The sequence below is a fragment of the Monodelphis domestica genome, chromosome 2, assembly GCF_027887165.1.
Source record: "Monodelphis domestica isolate mMonDom1 chromosome 2, mMonDom1.pri, whole genome shotgun sequence".
Classification (NCBI taxonomy): domain Eukaryota; kingdom Metazoa; phylum Chordata; class Mammalia; order Didelphimorphia; family Didelphidae; genus Monodelphis; species Monodelphis domestica.
In genome coordinates, this window is record NC_077228.1 from 516398197 (window position 1) to 516411929 (window position 13733).

A 13733-nucleotide genomic window follows, 5' to 3' on the forward strand; every position below is an offset into this window, starting at 1 on the left:
ACAAAGGAGATTGAGAACTGATCAGAGGGAAAGAAGAACTGGGAGAGAGCGGGGTCAGGGAAACCGAGAGAGATACAAGTTATGAGGAAAATGCGGTCAAATGTTGGCCAACATGATGAAGACTGAGAAGAGCCTTTGGTTCTAGCAATAAAAAGGTAATGATCACTGATAACCCTGAAGGGAAAAGATGGCTAAAATATGGCATCTGATCTCAAGGAATTCATGGTCTATTGGGTTGACTACATCTATGGAAGATTTCAGCTGCAAGTCAGATGGAAAGCTCCTTCAGGGCACAATGGCCAACCAGATGGCAATGCGTCTCCTTTAATGTCATTTCCATGAATAAAACAATCTACGTTTCTGACATTCAAGCATCAGACAATGCCAAGAATGTTGGTGGTGAGGTTGGAAGGCAGATGGCAGGGGGCTCAGAAATGAATGAGGAAAGAGGCAATATGTTTAAATAGCTTTTTCAAGGAGATGGAATCTTGAGGGGCAGAAAGAGAGAGAACAGTAGCTTGAGGGGATGGTACCATCACGTGAAGAACTTTTTTTAAGCATGAGAGTTATTTGCATAGGAAGCAGCAGAGACAGGGGTAGGGAGAAGATGAGGGTTAGAGAGAGAAAGGGATGATTATGGGAGGAATCTAGTAGAGAAGACAAAATAGGAGGCGCAAAAAAGAGGGGCTGGTCTTAGAGAAGGAAAGGGTTACCTTTTCAACATTTATTGTTGTTGTTGAGTCATTTTTGATGGTGTCCAGCTCTTCATGACCCTATTTGAAGTTCTCCTGGCAAAGATCCTGGAGTGGTTTGCCATTTCCTTCTCCAGCTCATTTGACAAATGAGGAAACTGAGTTAAAAAGGTCTATGTGATTTACCCACAGCTCATAAGAGTCCAGGGCTGGATTTGAACCCAGGAAGATTTATCTTCCCAATTCAGATCCGATCAGATGGAAAGTCCCATGGTCCTTAGAGAATAATGGCAAAGTAGATGTCAATCTCTCCTTTATCATCATTAAATGAAAGTGCTGCATAAATGCCAGCTATTCATGTTAATGAGTGTTTGTTGAATGAATCAATTAGCAATTTGTACCTGTCCTTGGTTTCTAGCTGTATTTTGATGGCCGTCCTGCACACAGTCATCCAGGAAAATCAAGGCAGTTACCGTGAAGTGATGGAGCTAGTCAGGTCTACACCCAGGTGACCCAGGCCTCCTCTGTCTCTCCTCTGCTTCACAGCCAAACACAAAGGAATCCAGTCTAGACTTCCTTCCTTTCACTTTACAGCCATAGACCTCTCTGGCCACCTTCTTATCTGGGCAGGGAACAAGAAGTCCCCTGCGCTGAGACAGGGAGGCAAATGCAGCCTGGGGGCCGGCGGACTCATCTCTTGGCCAAGTGAGAGCCAGGAGAGGTGGGAGGAAGGCCTGAAAGCTTCCTCCCAGAAACCAGGGACACAGCATTGCCTGAGTGCTCTCAAGGAAGACCCAGGCCTTGGACACTTGGGCTCCAAATGAGCCTCAGAAGCAGAACCATCATGAAAGGCAAAAGAAGGGCCCCTTTCAATGTGGGAGGAAACCAGAGATCCTCCCTCTACCAAGTCACATTGGATCAGATTTCAAGTCACAAAATGAAAAGCAGCGAATGATGCCAGGCTGCCTTTGGTGGTTCAGGGGAAATATAGACTCAGGTGCTTATTGAAATGATGAATCAAGCTATTATCCAGCTGATGCACAGGGTACATTCTGAGCATTAATTAAATGAGCATTTCTAAAACCCAGATGTTTAAAGGGAGGAACTGATTCACAGTGAGAGCTGTGGATATTTTCTGTCTGGAGGTTCTCGATCATTTAACCAATGAATCAATAAGCATTTATTTTATATCCCAGGCTCTGGGGATACGAAGATCAGCGTGAAACAGGTCCTGCCCTCAAGGGGCTTACGATATAGTTAGGAAGGCAACAGGGATATATGCGTGTTATTATTGCTATTGAGTTATTGTTCATTGTGGTGGGCTTTCATAACCCTTTCAGGGTTTTCTTGACAAAGGTACTGGAGTGGTTTGTTATTATTTGTCAAGCTCAGTGAAGAAACTGAGGCAAACAATTTATTGGTTTACACAAGCTGGTGAGAATCTGAGGTTCTATTTGAACTCAGGACTTCCTGGCTCTAGGTCTAGTGCTCTGCCCATGATGCCACCTCACTACCTATATGCATGCATATTTGCAAGAAAGTCTATGCCATGCCCAAGGTGATACAGCTAAGGCTTTAGATCTCCAGCTAGAAGGAAGCCCGGAAAGCCACCTCTCCATGGCAGTGTGAGCATCTGCCCATTCCTCTGCCAGGAAGCTATAGCAGTTTCAGATTTTCAGGGGGAAAAAAGTCACCTTAACTTAGGTCAATTCCTAAAGGCCTTGGAGTAGGGGTGTGAAGAAGGGAGAGAGAGGAGTCTGAGGGCAGGAGGAAAGCTAGACTGGAATGCAGAGAGAATGAAGATGGGAAGACCTGCTAGAAGGCTTTGGCAACAGCCAAGAGAGGGGACGATGAGAGCTTACCTTGTTTGATTGCCAAGATGATGGCAGTGGAGTAGAGGGGAGGGGATGCTTTAGAGAGATGTAGTACGTAGGTTAAATGGATGGGACTTGATGAGTGATTGAGAGTAGGAGGAGAGGAAAAGTGGAAGAGGAAAAAAATATCATCAGAGACTTTGGTGAATGATGGGGTTACTGAAAGAAAGAGTGGGAGGAAAAGAAAGATTATTCAAAATGTCCAAAATAGAACTGATTTTCTCACTTCCCCATATCACCCCCTCCATTTCCTGACTTTCCAGTTTATGACATGAAGCTCACCACCTTTTAGGGGCCCAAGTTTGTAATTTCAGAGACATCTTCAACTTGTCTGTCTCCAGGCTCCTCCTCTGTCCAATCAGTTGCCCAATTTTGTCAATTCTAGCTTCATAGGACCTTTCATTTTCATCTCTTTCTATCCTTTCACATATTCATTACCTAGAAGGAACACTGCCCTCAAATCTGGCCTCAGATACTTCTTAGCCATATGACCTAGGGCAAGTCACTTAACCCCTTTGCCTAATCCTTACCTCTCTTTATTGATTCTAAGATGGAAAGAAGGAATATTGCCTTTGGAATCTGAGAATGTGAGTTCAAATCCTAGCCATGAAACTTATTATCGGAGTGACCTTGGGCAAGTCACTTGTTTTGGGGTCCAGTTTCCTCATCCAAACAAAGAACCACCATTATGGTTCCTGAAAGCCTGTAACCTTACGTCAGTCCTCAACATCTCTTCTCTAAGCTTCCTAAGTGGTCTCCCTGCCTCTAGTAGTTTCTCTTGCCTTCAATTCATCCTCTAGCACCAAAGTAAATTTGTCAAATCTTAGAGCCGACTATAAATCTCCTTTATTTGAGAAGCATCATTGGTTCCTCATTGTTTCTAGGACAAAATATAAACTGCTCTGGCAGATATCTGGCTCTCATCTATACTATCAGCCCCATTATATATCACTCCCCTTTATGCACTGGATGGAGGTAGAAGGCGTACTGTCCCATACACAATACTCCAACTCTCGTCTCCACACGGCTATGCAGAATGTCATTTATCCCTGGAATACACTCCTCATCCTCCTCTTGGATCCTTCATTTCCTTCTCAGATCAATTCAAGCTGTTGGTAATGAGCCTCTCATACTTGGTAAGGTCAATCCTAGGCTCATGCTCTTCCTCTGGGAACACTGTCAAAGCCCTGGGGAAACACACTTTTTGAGCCTACTGAAGGCCACCCATTTGTAGGATCACTGCATCAAAAAAGTACAAATGGAAAGGATGGCATTGACCACTGAGTTCAATGAGTAGAACCTGCCAGAGCTTGGGCATAGCCAGCATCTTCTCTGGTTGCCTCTTTCCCTCTTCGTCTAAGCCTCCTGGCTTCCTTCCAGTCCCAGCTAGAATCTCACCTTCTACAGGAAGAGTTCCCCAACCCTTCTTCATGTTAATGCCTCCCCCCTCTCCATTGGTTATTTCCTATTTATTGGGTATATAGCTTGTCTTTATATGTTTTATTTGTTGTCTCCCTCATTTGACTAAGAGTTCATTAAAGGCAGGGGCTGTTTTTTACCTTTTTTATGTCTCCAGAACTTAGAATAGTGCTTGGTGCATAATAGATGCTTTGTAAATGTTTCCTGGGTGATTCACTTTGAGAACCCAGAGTTCCCTTCTGTAAGATTAAAAATTAATATCCAATACTCCAAATATTATATTGTATAAGATTTATTAATAATAACTTGAAGTAGAGGAAAGTGATAGCCTTAGTAAAGAGAAGCTTCCTAGAGAGAGAGAGAGAGAGAGAGAGAGAGAGAGAGAGAGAGAGAGAGAGAGATACACACATCTTTATTGATACAATGTAAGGACCTTATGTGAGGACAAAGGGAACGGGATTCTGGGAAATGTAGTACAAGGGTACAAAATTCTATTTACACACTTCCATACCATAAAGGGACATCAGAATAGTCTAGGATAAGGACTACTTATATCTGAGTACAACATGCATGAATATCAGGCTGGGATAAATCTGTATAACTCTTTAAATTCAGTAGGAAAGAACCACATTGTTATCAATTATTTATGCCTCAACATGACTGAGTTTATCAGCTCTGTACTAAGAGCAGATAGAGATAATAGTTGTTGTCTAGTCATTTCAGATGTGTCTGACCCTTCCTTCCTCCCTCTCCCTCTCCCTCTCTCTCTCTCTCTCTCTCTCTCTCTGTCTCACCTTCCATCTTGGAATCAACACTGTGTATTGGCTCCAAGGCAGAAGAGTAGTAAGGGCTAGGCAATGGGGGTTACGTGACTTGCCCAGGATCACACATCTGGGAAGTGTCTGAGGCCAGATTTGAACCCAGGACCCCCTGTCTCTAGGCCTGACTCTCAATCTACTGAGCTACCCAGCTGCCCCCTTGTCTTACTCTTTCTTGGCAAAGATGCTAGAGTGGTTTGCCATTCCCTTCTCCAGCTTATTTTACAGATGAGGAAAATGAGGCAAATGGGGTTAAGTGTCTTGCTCAGGGTCACACAGCTAGTAAGTGTCTGAGGCTGAGTTAGAAGTCATGAAAGTGGGTCTTCCTGACTCCTGTGTGCCACCCAGCTGTCACAAATTACATTGAGGCTCTGTTGGCAGGAAAGGAAGCCTCAGACCTGCATTTATGACATGTGGGAGTTTAGCAGAAGTCAACATCCGAGGAGGATACAGTGGATAAAGGGATGGATTCAGAGCTGGAGGACTCTAAATCTTACCACCTGTGTGCCTGTGGGCACACTACTAACTATTAAGCCTCAGTATGCTCATTTGCAAAGTGAGGTGGGGGGAATCTGAGACCTCTAATATCCCTAATATCATGATCTAAACCTATTAATTCTATGATTTGAAGTAGAATTATCAGCTCCATCTCTTGGTGACCTGAGAACAGTGGACCCTGTCTTGACTGGTTCTTTATATCCACAACCCAACAGGCTTCCTATTCTTCAAACATACATTCTTCAGTTCTTTAGCACTAAAGGCTAGGGAAGGGCATTCCAGAAAGCTATACACATGCACACACTAGGAGGAATAAACACGGAAACTCAAGACAAACTGTGAGTATCGCAGCTCCGTGGCTCTGGTGACCCCATCTCAGTCTGCCGAATGGTGAACCCATTTCAAAGCTTGTCTTCTCCAGGACCAAACAAATTGGTTTAAAGAGTGACAGCTGGCACTGGGGCTCTCTTAAATAGATCTACACTTAGTTAGTGAAGCTGGGCTGGGATTTGAAGCTGTTTCCTCTAGGAAACAGCAAATGATGCAGTGTTTGAGTCTGGCGACCTTCCTTCTGGTCCAATTTCATTATCTCTGTAAAGGAGGTGTCCCAACTGCTTCCTGTTCTGGTCTACATCAAAGACTCTTGTGTCATTGCAATCCAGCATCTTCAAGAGATATTATCCTTCAATGCCTTGATAAAGCTTTTCACAAATCTAGTCCTTGGATTTTTTTGGGGGAGGATCTCAGCCTGTGATTTTATTGGGGTTCAGAGAGGAAGTATTATCTACTCATCTATGTCAGCAAATGCTCTGTAACTGATGTCCTCGAGAGTTTCCTGGAGGCACCGAATTGGTTAAATGATTTACCCCAGATCACATTTACTGTGGAGTAAGATTAAAAAGACAAGTAGGTGGTACATTGGATAGAGTGCCAGGCCTGGCATCAGGAAGATTTATCTTCCTAAGTTCAAATCTAGCCATAGGTACTTGATTACTAGTTGTATAAGTCATTTAATCTTGTCTGCCTCCATTTTCTTATTTGTAAAATGAGCTGGAGAAGGAAATGGCAAACCACTCCAACATCTTAGTCAAGAAAACCCCAAATAGGGTCATGAAGAATTGGACATGGCTGAAACAACTGAACTATACGAGGTAATGAAGAGTGAAATGAGTAGCACCAAGAGAACAGTATATCTAGCTACAGAATAAATATTTGAAGAAGAAATTGTGAATATTCTCATCCATAGAATGAATTGAAAATGGAAACACAGAAGACATAATCTATGTATACATCTCTATTTCCCAGATGATGCCTTCAATGATATGAGGAGGGGAGGAAGGAACAGATACCTGGAAATAAATTCTATTAAAGAATTTTTAAAAATCACAATACTGATACATGTTAAGAGGGAAGAACTGAAACTAAAACACCCTAACAGCAAATCTAGCTCTCTCTCTCTCTGTCTCTCTTCCCCCCCTTTCTCTCTCTCCCCCCTCACTCTTTGTCCCTCTCTCTCTTACTCTCTCAACTTCTCTCTCTCTCTCTCTCTCTCTCTCTCTCTCTCTCTCTCTCTCTCTCTCTCTCTCTCTCTCTCTCTCTCTCTCTCTCTCTCTCTCTCCATTATATGACAATTCCTTGGATCCCACATATATAATTGGCCCATACTCTAGCGACCTTTGAGAGCTCGTGTTTCAGGAACATGGCCTTTGAAGAAGTGGAGAAGTATTTTAATGGGCATCCCTGTGAGTCACAGAGGAAAGTGGTCATACACTGAAGACATGGCAGGTCAACATTTCATTGTTTTGTAGTTGTGTCCCCTCTACTTCATAAAGTGCCTGGTGGCTTCCTTGCTGGTCCAGGTAAAATCCCATCTTCTCCAGGAAGCCTTCCCCCATCCTCTTGAATTCTAACACCTTCCCTCTGTTCATTATATCCAATTAGTCCCATCTATAGCTTATTTGCCCATAGCTGTTTGCACGTTGTCTTCCTTGAGGTCCTTGAAGGCATCTAGTCTTTTGCTTATATTCTTAGTCCTGTATCTGGCACATAGTAGGTGCTTAATTTTTACTGTTTCGCTAAGTGACATAGAAGGTGCTCAATAAATACTTCTTGACTTCTCTACTACTAAGAGGATATATTCAATATAGCACCCCAAAGCTTCCACCTTAACATAGCTTCTCAAACTCAGGCCCTGACATTTAAGTAAAAATCTGCATGTATCCATGATCTGCCAAGAATCATTTATTCATTTGAAAAGCAGTATCTAATCTGCTACTAATCTAATCCCTACTATGTAACTGTTACTATACTAGGTGCTGGAGATACAGAGACAACCTGTCCTCAAGAATCTTATAATAGAGGGACAGTTGGGTGTCACAGGGGATGGACAGCCAGGCCTAGAGACAGGAGGTCCTAGGTTCAAATCTGGCCTCAGATCCTTCCTAGCTGGGTGACCCTGGGCAAGTCACTTGACCCCCATTGCCTAGCGCTGACCACTCTTCTGCCTTGGAACCCATATACAGTTTTGATTCTAATACAGAAGGTAAAGCTTTAAAAAAAAAAAAAGAAAATTCATTGAGGGACACTATTCTTTTCCTGAAAATTACCTTTCCTTAGTTTGTCCTGTAAAAATATATCATCCTTATAGACCTATATTTTGCCTCTCCTTCTATATGTACAGGGAACCACCGCCGATACAGTGTAAGCCTCCTGATGGCAGAGGCTATTTCACAATTGTCTTTGTACCCCTGGTGGCCCATGGTAGGTAGTTAATAAATGTCAGATTGGTCAAAATTATTCCTGGAGGCTGGGGAAAGTCATTTACTACCGGGGGCAGAGGGGAAATGGAATCAAGGCAGGAGGCAGGACCTGAGCTAGATCTGGAAGGAAGGGGGGAAGGTGGGGGGCATCCACACCCCCAAGTCCTACAGGGCAACAAGGGGAAATGTTCAGCCACTCAGGAAGCCTTGGCAGAAACATCCCGCCCCTTCCTTAGGAGGCAGAGAGGAGCAGGGTGCAAGCTGAGAAATTTAGTTCTACAGGAGGACTATTGAGGGGAGAGACGTCTGACCTGCTTGTCTACAAAGCATGAACTGTGGTGGGACCAGTTTGGCCGGAAGAAGGCAGAGAGGCTCTCCCAGGGATGGCGCCCCGTCCTACTTTGGTCCATACGCTCTCCAACTCTTCGTTTCTTCTTTAGTGCCCTGTGGAAGGCGTGGACTGTGTGGGAGAGAAGGTGGTTTGGAGGGAGACAGAGAAAAACCAGGCAGGAACTCTGGAGGCTGTGCACACCGCCTGGCTGGAAAAGAACATTTTCCCACATGCTTGGCCACCGGTCCTGACAGAGAAAGTCCTTGGCCCAGGAAGAGGCAAAAGCCTCTTTCCCAAAGCTCTGAAAACTAGCCAGAGTCCAGAGACAATTAGTCCTCCCTTGCAGGGGTTTAACAAGAGCACAAAAAATGAACCTTCAGCCTGAAATGATCTAAGAGATAAGCATGGCTATTGTCCCACATTTACCAGCCTGGGCAGGCAGGATGGATCGGCTGCCCGGTCTGCTGACAATTACAGCCAGATAAATAAGGCCCAGGAAGGAAAGTGTCATGGAACAGCCCAGGCAGGCTGGGAAATCCATTGGATTGTCCATAAAAACAGGGCTTACGATGGCTTTAATATTGAAAATCCGCTTCATCACTTTGAAACCGGGAGCCGATCCTCTCCCAGCGGCCCTGGCTGCATGAGAAATGAGGCTTCCGCAGCTTCTGTTTAGAGGGGAGACCGCCGATTTCCATTGATTTACACCCGCTTCGGAGTGAATGTATTTATTTATAAATGTGTGCAAGACTCCATTTTAAAGCTGTATTTGGATGAGTTTTGTGGCTCTGCAGAACAAAGGTTTCATGGGGCTACTAAATATATATGTGCGTATTTAAATCAAATCAGCCTCCCTCAGCTTCCTGGGGTTATGCAGAACTCATCTGAACCCTAAGGAGGGAAAGCCTTGAGGATGCAGCGAGAGAAGCATCCTCACAAGCCACTTCAGACATGGGCAAGACCAAAGCCACCATCCTGAGCATCACCGTCTTCCCAACTTCCTAGGCTCAAAGAATAGTAATAAGTGCCATTAACAGGGGATTTTAAGCTTTGCTAATGACTTTACAGAGATGATAACCCTATGATGTAGAAGCAGGATATGAATTTGGGTCCCCTGATTTCAAATCCAGAAATCCTTCCCTGCTGCTTCCTTCTCACCCCGGGTTTAAATCCTAACTAATTACTAATAAATTGCTCATTAATTCATTATTATAATAATTATATTACATAATGCTAATTCATTACATGCTGTATGTGGGATCTTGGGAAACCACTTCCCCACATTTGAGCCTCAGTTTTCTCATCTGTAAAATGAAAGGATTAAGCTAGAAGTCCTCTAAGGCCCCTTCCTGCTGTATACTTATTTTAAATTTCAAAGTTTAAATTCTTTTTGAGAGTACTTTTAAGTTAAGAAACTTGCTACCTCTCCAAATCCAGAAAGTGAACTATTTGGAGAAGGCACCATGAAGATGCCTCCACAGACCACATGCTGCAGCAGAAGATCCAGAGTGAACTTTGGGATGTTGTAAACCTTAAAATTTCTTAGACTTGTGAATGTTGGAAATTTCACCATTGGAATGTGAACCCCATTGGCATGGGAGGTTCCTCCTCCTCCCTTCTTAAGATTACTTTAGGACAGAAACCTTTTGCTGAACAATGGAAAGGGCTTTGACCTATGCTTAAGCATAGAACAAAAAGTCCTTTGAGTCATGATTGATTTTAGAATTGATACAATAGAGATACTTGGAATGACAGAACCAGGTCTTGGAAATTACAATCTCCACCCTACTCAGTCCTAACAGGATTTAGGAAGGGCTGCAGCATAGATCAAAATTTAATTATTCCAATCTCCACCCTACTCAGGGTAACAGGATTTAGGAAGGGCTGCAGCAAAGGATCAAGATTTAATTATTTGAGAATATGACCTTCAACAGACATGTGCAAAGCCACAGACCTCTGGGTGGTCCTGGGTTAAGGTAGAGCCACCATTGGCACAGGGAAGACATGGACAGTGATTGGTAGATGTGAGAACTGAGGGGAGGGAACTTGGATGGTTTCCTTAAAGATAGTGGGGTCTGAGGACTAGTTGTGGTTGGTTGGAGAGGTTGGTTGGAGAGGTGGTGCTTTGAGAGTCGGCTCTGAAAGAAGCTGGAGGTGGAGGCCCCTGAGACTGTTTCTCCATTTTGGTCACGTGAGTAATAGGGACTGATCTCCTTTCTTTGCCTCAGCTATCTAAGGGCTTGGGCCTTTTGGCCCAGCCTAAACAGAAGGGGTATTTAAGCCCTATTCCCTTCTCTCCCCTTTCTCTCTCCCTCTCTCTCTCTATCTCTAATACCTTTCTTCCTCCTGTTTGTAATTAAACTCCATAAAAGGTTGACTGCTGACTTGAGTTTTCATTTAGGAATTACATAGCTGAATTCCTTGGCGACCTTAAATTAATATATATCAGTCTTTTAAAGTGATTTCCTTGTCACAATGTGGTGATTTGAACTGTGTGGGGTTGAATGCATTTATTTTGTATGTATATGTTTATGCTGAAGGGGACTTCCCCCGAACTGGTTTTTTGTCAATGCACCTAGCAATTATTGGATTTATTCTCTTTTCCTCTTATCCTCAAATTATTGTAATTTCAAAATTGGTATGTTTACAAGACCCGTCAGAGAGACTAGTCTCCCTCTGCTCTCAGGGGGGGAATGTATAATTGAAAATCTGTTACCCTAAAAAAAGAACTACATATCCCAAGAGCCCACTGACTTCCTGTCATTATGTACTTCCTTTAGACAGAGGATAAAGGGAGTGGCCATTAAGGTTCCTTCTTTCTTTTTGGCATGATGTAGAATCAGCAGTGATGGTGGTGAGTGGGGATTTTGAAAATGGCTAACCAGCCATGGGCATGTGGTTTTTATTTTGTATCCTCTTTATTCCTTGATTTCTAATGATCTTTAATAAACCTCCAAAACTATAATATTTTTATTATTAAGATATAATTTTAAATTTTACACTGTTCTAAATCTGATGTCTTTTTTTTTGTAATCTTTATTTTCTAATTTAGAATCAATACTGTATGTTGGTTCCAAGGCAGAAGAGTGATAAGGGCTAGGCCATGGTGGTGAAATGACTTGCCCAAGGTCACACAGATAGAAAGTATCTGAGGTAAGATTTAAACCCAGGACCTCCTGTCTCTAGGCCTGGCTCTCCATCCACTGAGCTACCTAGTTGCCTCACTATGACATATCTTATAGCACACATCACATTCTGCATAATTATATATGTTTTATCCCATGTAGACCCTAAATGATTACTCTATTGGAAATATTAATATGGAAATGGGTCTTGATCAATGATATTTGTGGAATTGTACATTGGCTATGGGAGGGGGAAGGAGGAGGGGAGGGAAGGAACATGAATCATGGAACCATGGAAAAATATTCTAAATGAATTAAATAAATAAATAAATTTAAAGAAAAAATAAAACAAATGTCTTATCCCAGCGTCTAGGCCTAGGGTCTAATTCATCTCCCCCACTTTTTTTTTTGGCCTTGCACAGAATACATACAAAGAAATATATTTGTGTAGTTGCACTGAATCATATTCTCTCCTATTCCCTTTCTTACTAGGTAACTCTCTCTAAGAGCACAGGAGCTCAATTCCAATTTTAATACAAACCTGGAGCCCCCTCCTGGAGCCCAAGATCAACCCAATGCAGAGAGGAATGGCTATGGAGGACATTGAGCATGATGCAGAGAGGTGTCCAGCCTCTAAACTTCCCACCCTTCTCTCCTGACTTCACAGATGAAATCCTCTCTCTTAGAATCCCTCCTTTGGGTTAAGACACATCTCCAGGAAACCCAGATTAAATGTATGGGCTGCTTGGGAAGTGCCATATTCACCCCCACTCGGGAAACCCCAAGATCAGTTAACTGAGCAAAGAACATGGCCCAGGGGAATGGGGAGATGGGGGAGAGAATGGCTAAGATCTGAGAGAAGGAGAAGAGGGAACCATGGATGCTGGCTGGAAAGGCAGGCCCAAAGGGAACTTCAGAACAGGAACATGGCAAGAAGTCCCAAAAGGGGATTGAGTGGAGGGGGAAGACTGATTTTAGCCACTTCACAGGTGGGCCTCAGGCTAACTGAGCCTGTATGGAAAGAGTCTTGATGTCCTGGCAGGAGACATAAGCTCTTATTTTATTTTAAAATTATTTTGTTTCATCAATTTCCCAATTATGTGTAATTTACAAGTGTAAAATTTTTAATAATAATTTTCTATCATAATATATAATATTAATATAATTTATACCATAATAATAATTTTCTAAAGTTTTGAGTTCCAAATTCTCTCTGTCCTTCTTTCCCCTTTTCCTTCCTTGAGAGAGATATAAGCTTTTAGATATAGAGCTTAAGGGGGTCTTGGATCTATGTGTGGAATATTGCATACCTAAGAGAGGGGGTCTGGCCCACATCTATGAATGAGATCCATGATTTGCTTGAGTTTAGAAATTCTGAGTGCCTGCAATAATTTAAATATTAATATGAAAAATCTTTAGGATCAGGGGGCTACTGACAGGTTGTCCAAACCTTCTGTGCCAACATGTGGGGGTGGGCCCTTGAAGAGCCCCTGAACTTCTCACTTGGGAGAATTGTTAAAATGGACACACTGGGACAGTCTTGCTCTCTTTTCCCTATAAGTTCTTTCTTGCTTGTCCCATAGGTGAAGATCATAGCCCATTCACCCATCCTCTGAATGCCATGAACTAAACCAAGAAAGGGATCCCCTCTCTCATTTCAAACCCAAGAAATGAGCCCGAGGGTTTAGTTTCTGTTCTGTTTTCTTTGTCTTTCTCAATTTTATGTCCTAGAAATGGACCCACCAGATCCAGGAACTCAAATCATTGTGACCTTGGGAGCAGGATCCCCAGGAGGATGTTGTAGCCCGTCTACTGTAGCCTGCAGGGGAACTCTGAGATTCCATGTTTTAAGGGCATCTTTAGTCTTTATGGGATTATGATACATAGGAAATGAGTCCAACTATGAACTGGAACCAATCCTTCTTCCTTCCCAGAGACCAAAGTGATATAGATGGGGATTTAAGCCCCATGTATTGGAGAATCAATTTGTGTATTTATGATTTATCTTTTATATAAATGTTTACTAATAAGAATTAATTGAGACTTTTGGAGTTGGAAGATGGCGGCTTAGATGCAACAAAAGTTCAGACCTCTCTGAAAACCATTCCATGCCAATCAAAAACAAAGTGGTTTGAGGGGACCGAAAACCAAATCTAACAACAGGACAGAGCTGGGGGACCCTCCTGCTGGATTCAGCTTAAAAGGTACTCCCAACAA

The 13733-nt window shown here is 42.9% G+C and overlaps 1 protein-coding gene across 1 annotated transcript in view; it reads right to left on the minus strand.

Moving 5' to 3' along the window:
• The window catches only part of GALNT17 (polypeptide N-acetylgalactosaminyltransferase 17), a 507568-nt gene that overhangs the window by 3834 nt on the left and 490001 nt on the right, over positions 1-13733 (minus strand). The gene's annotated exons all lie outside the window — the stretch shown is intronic.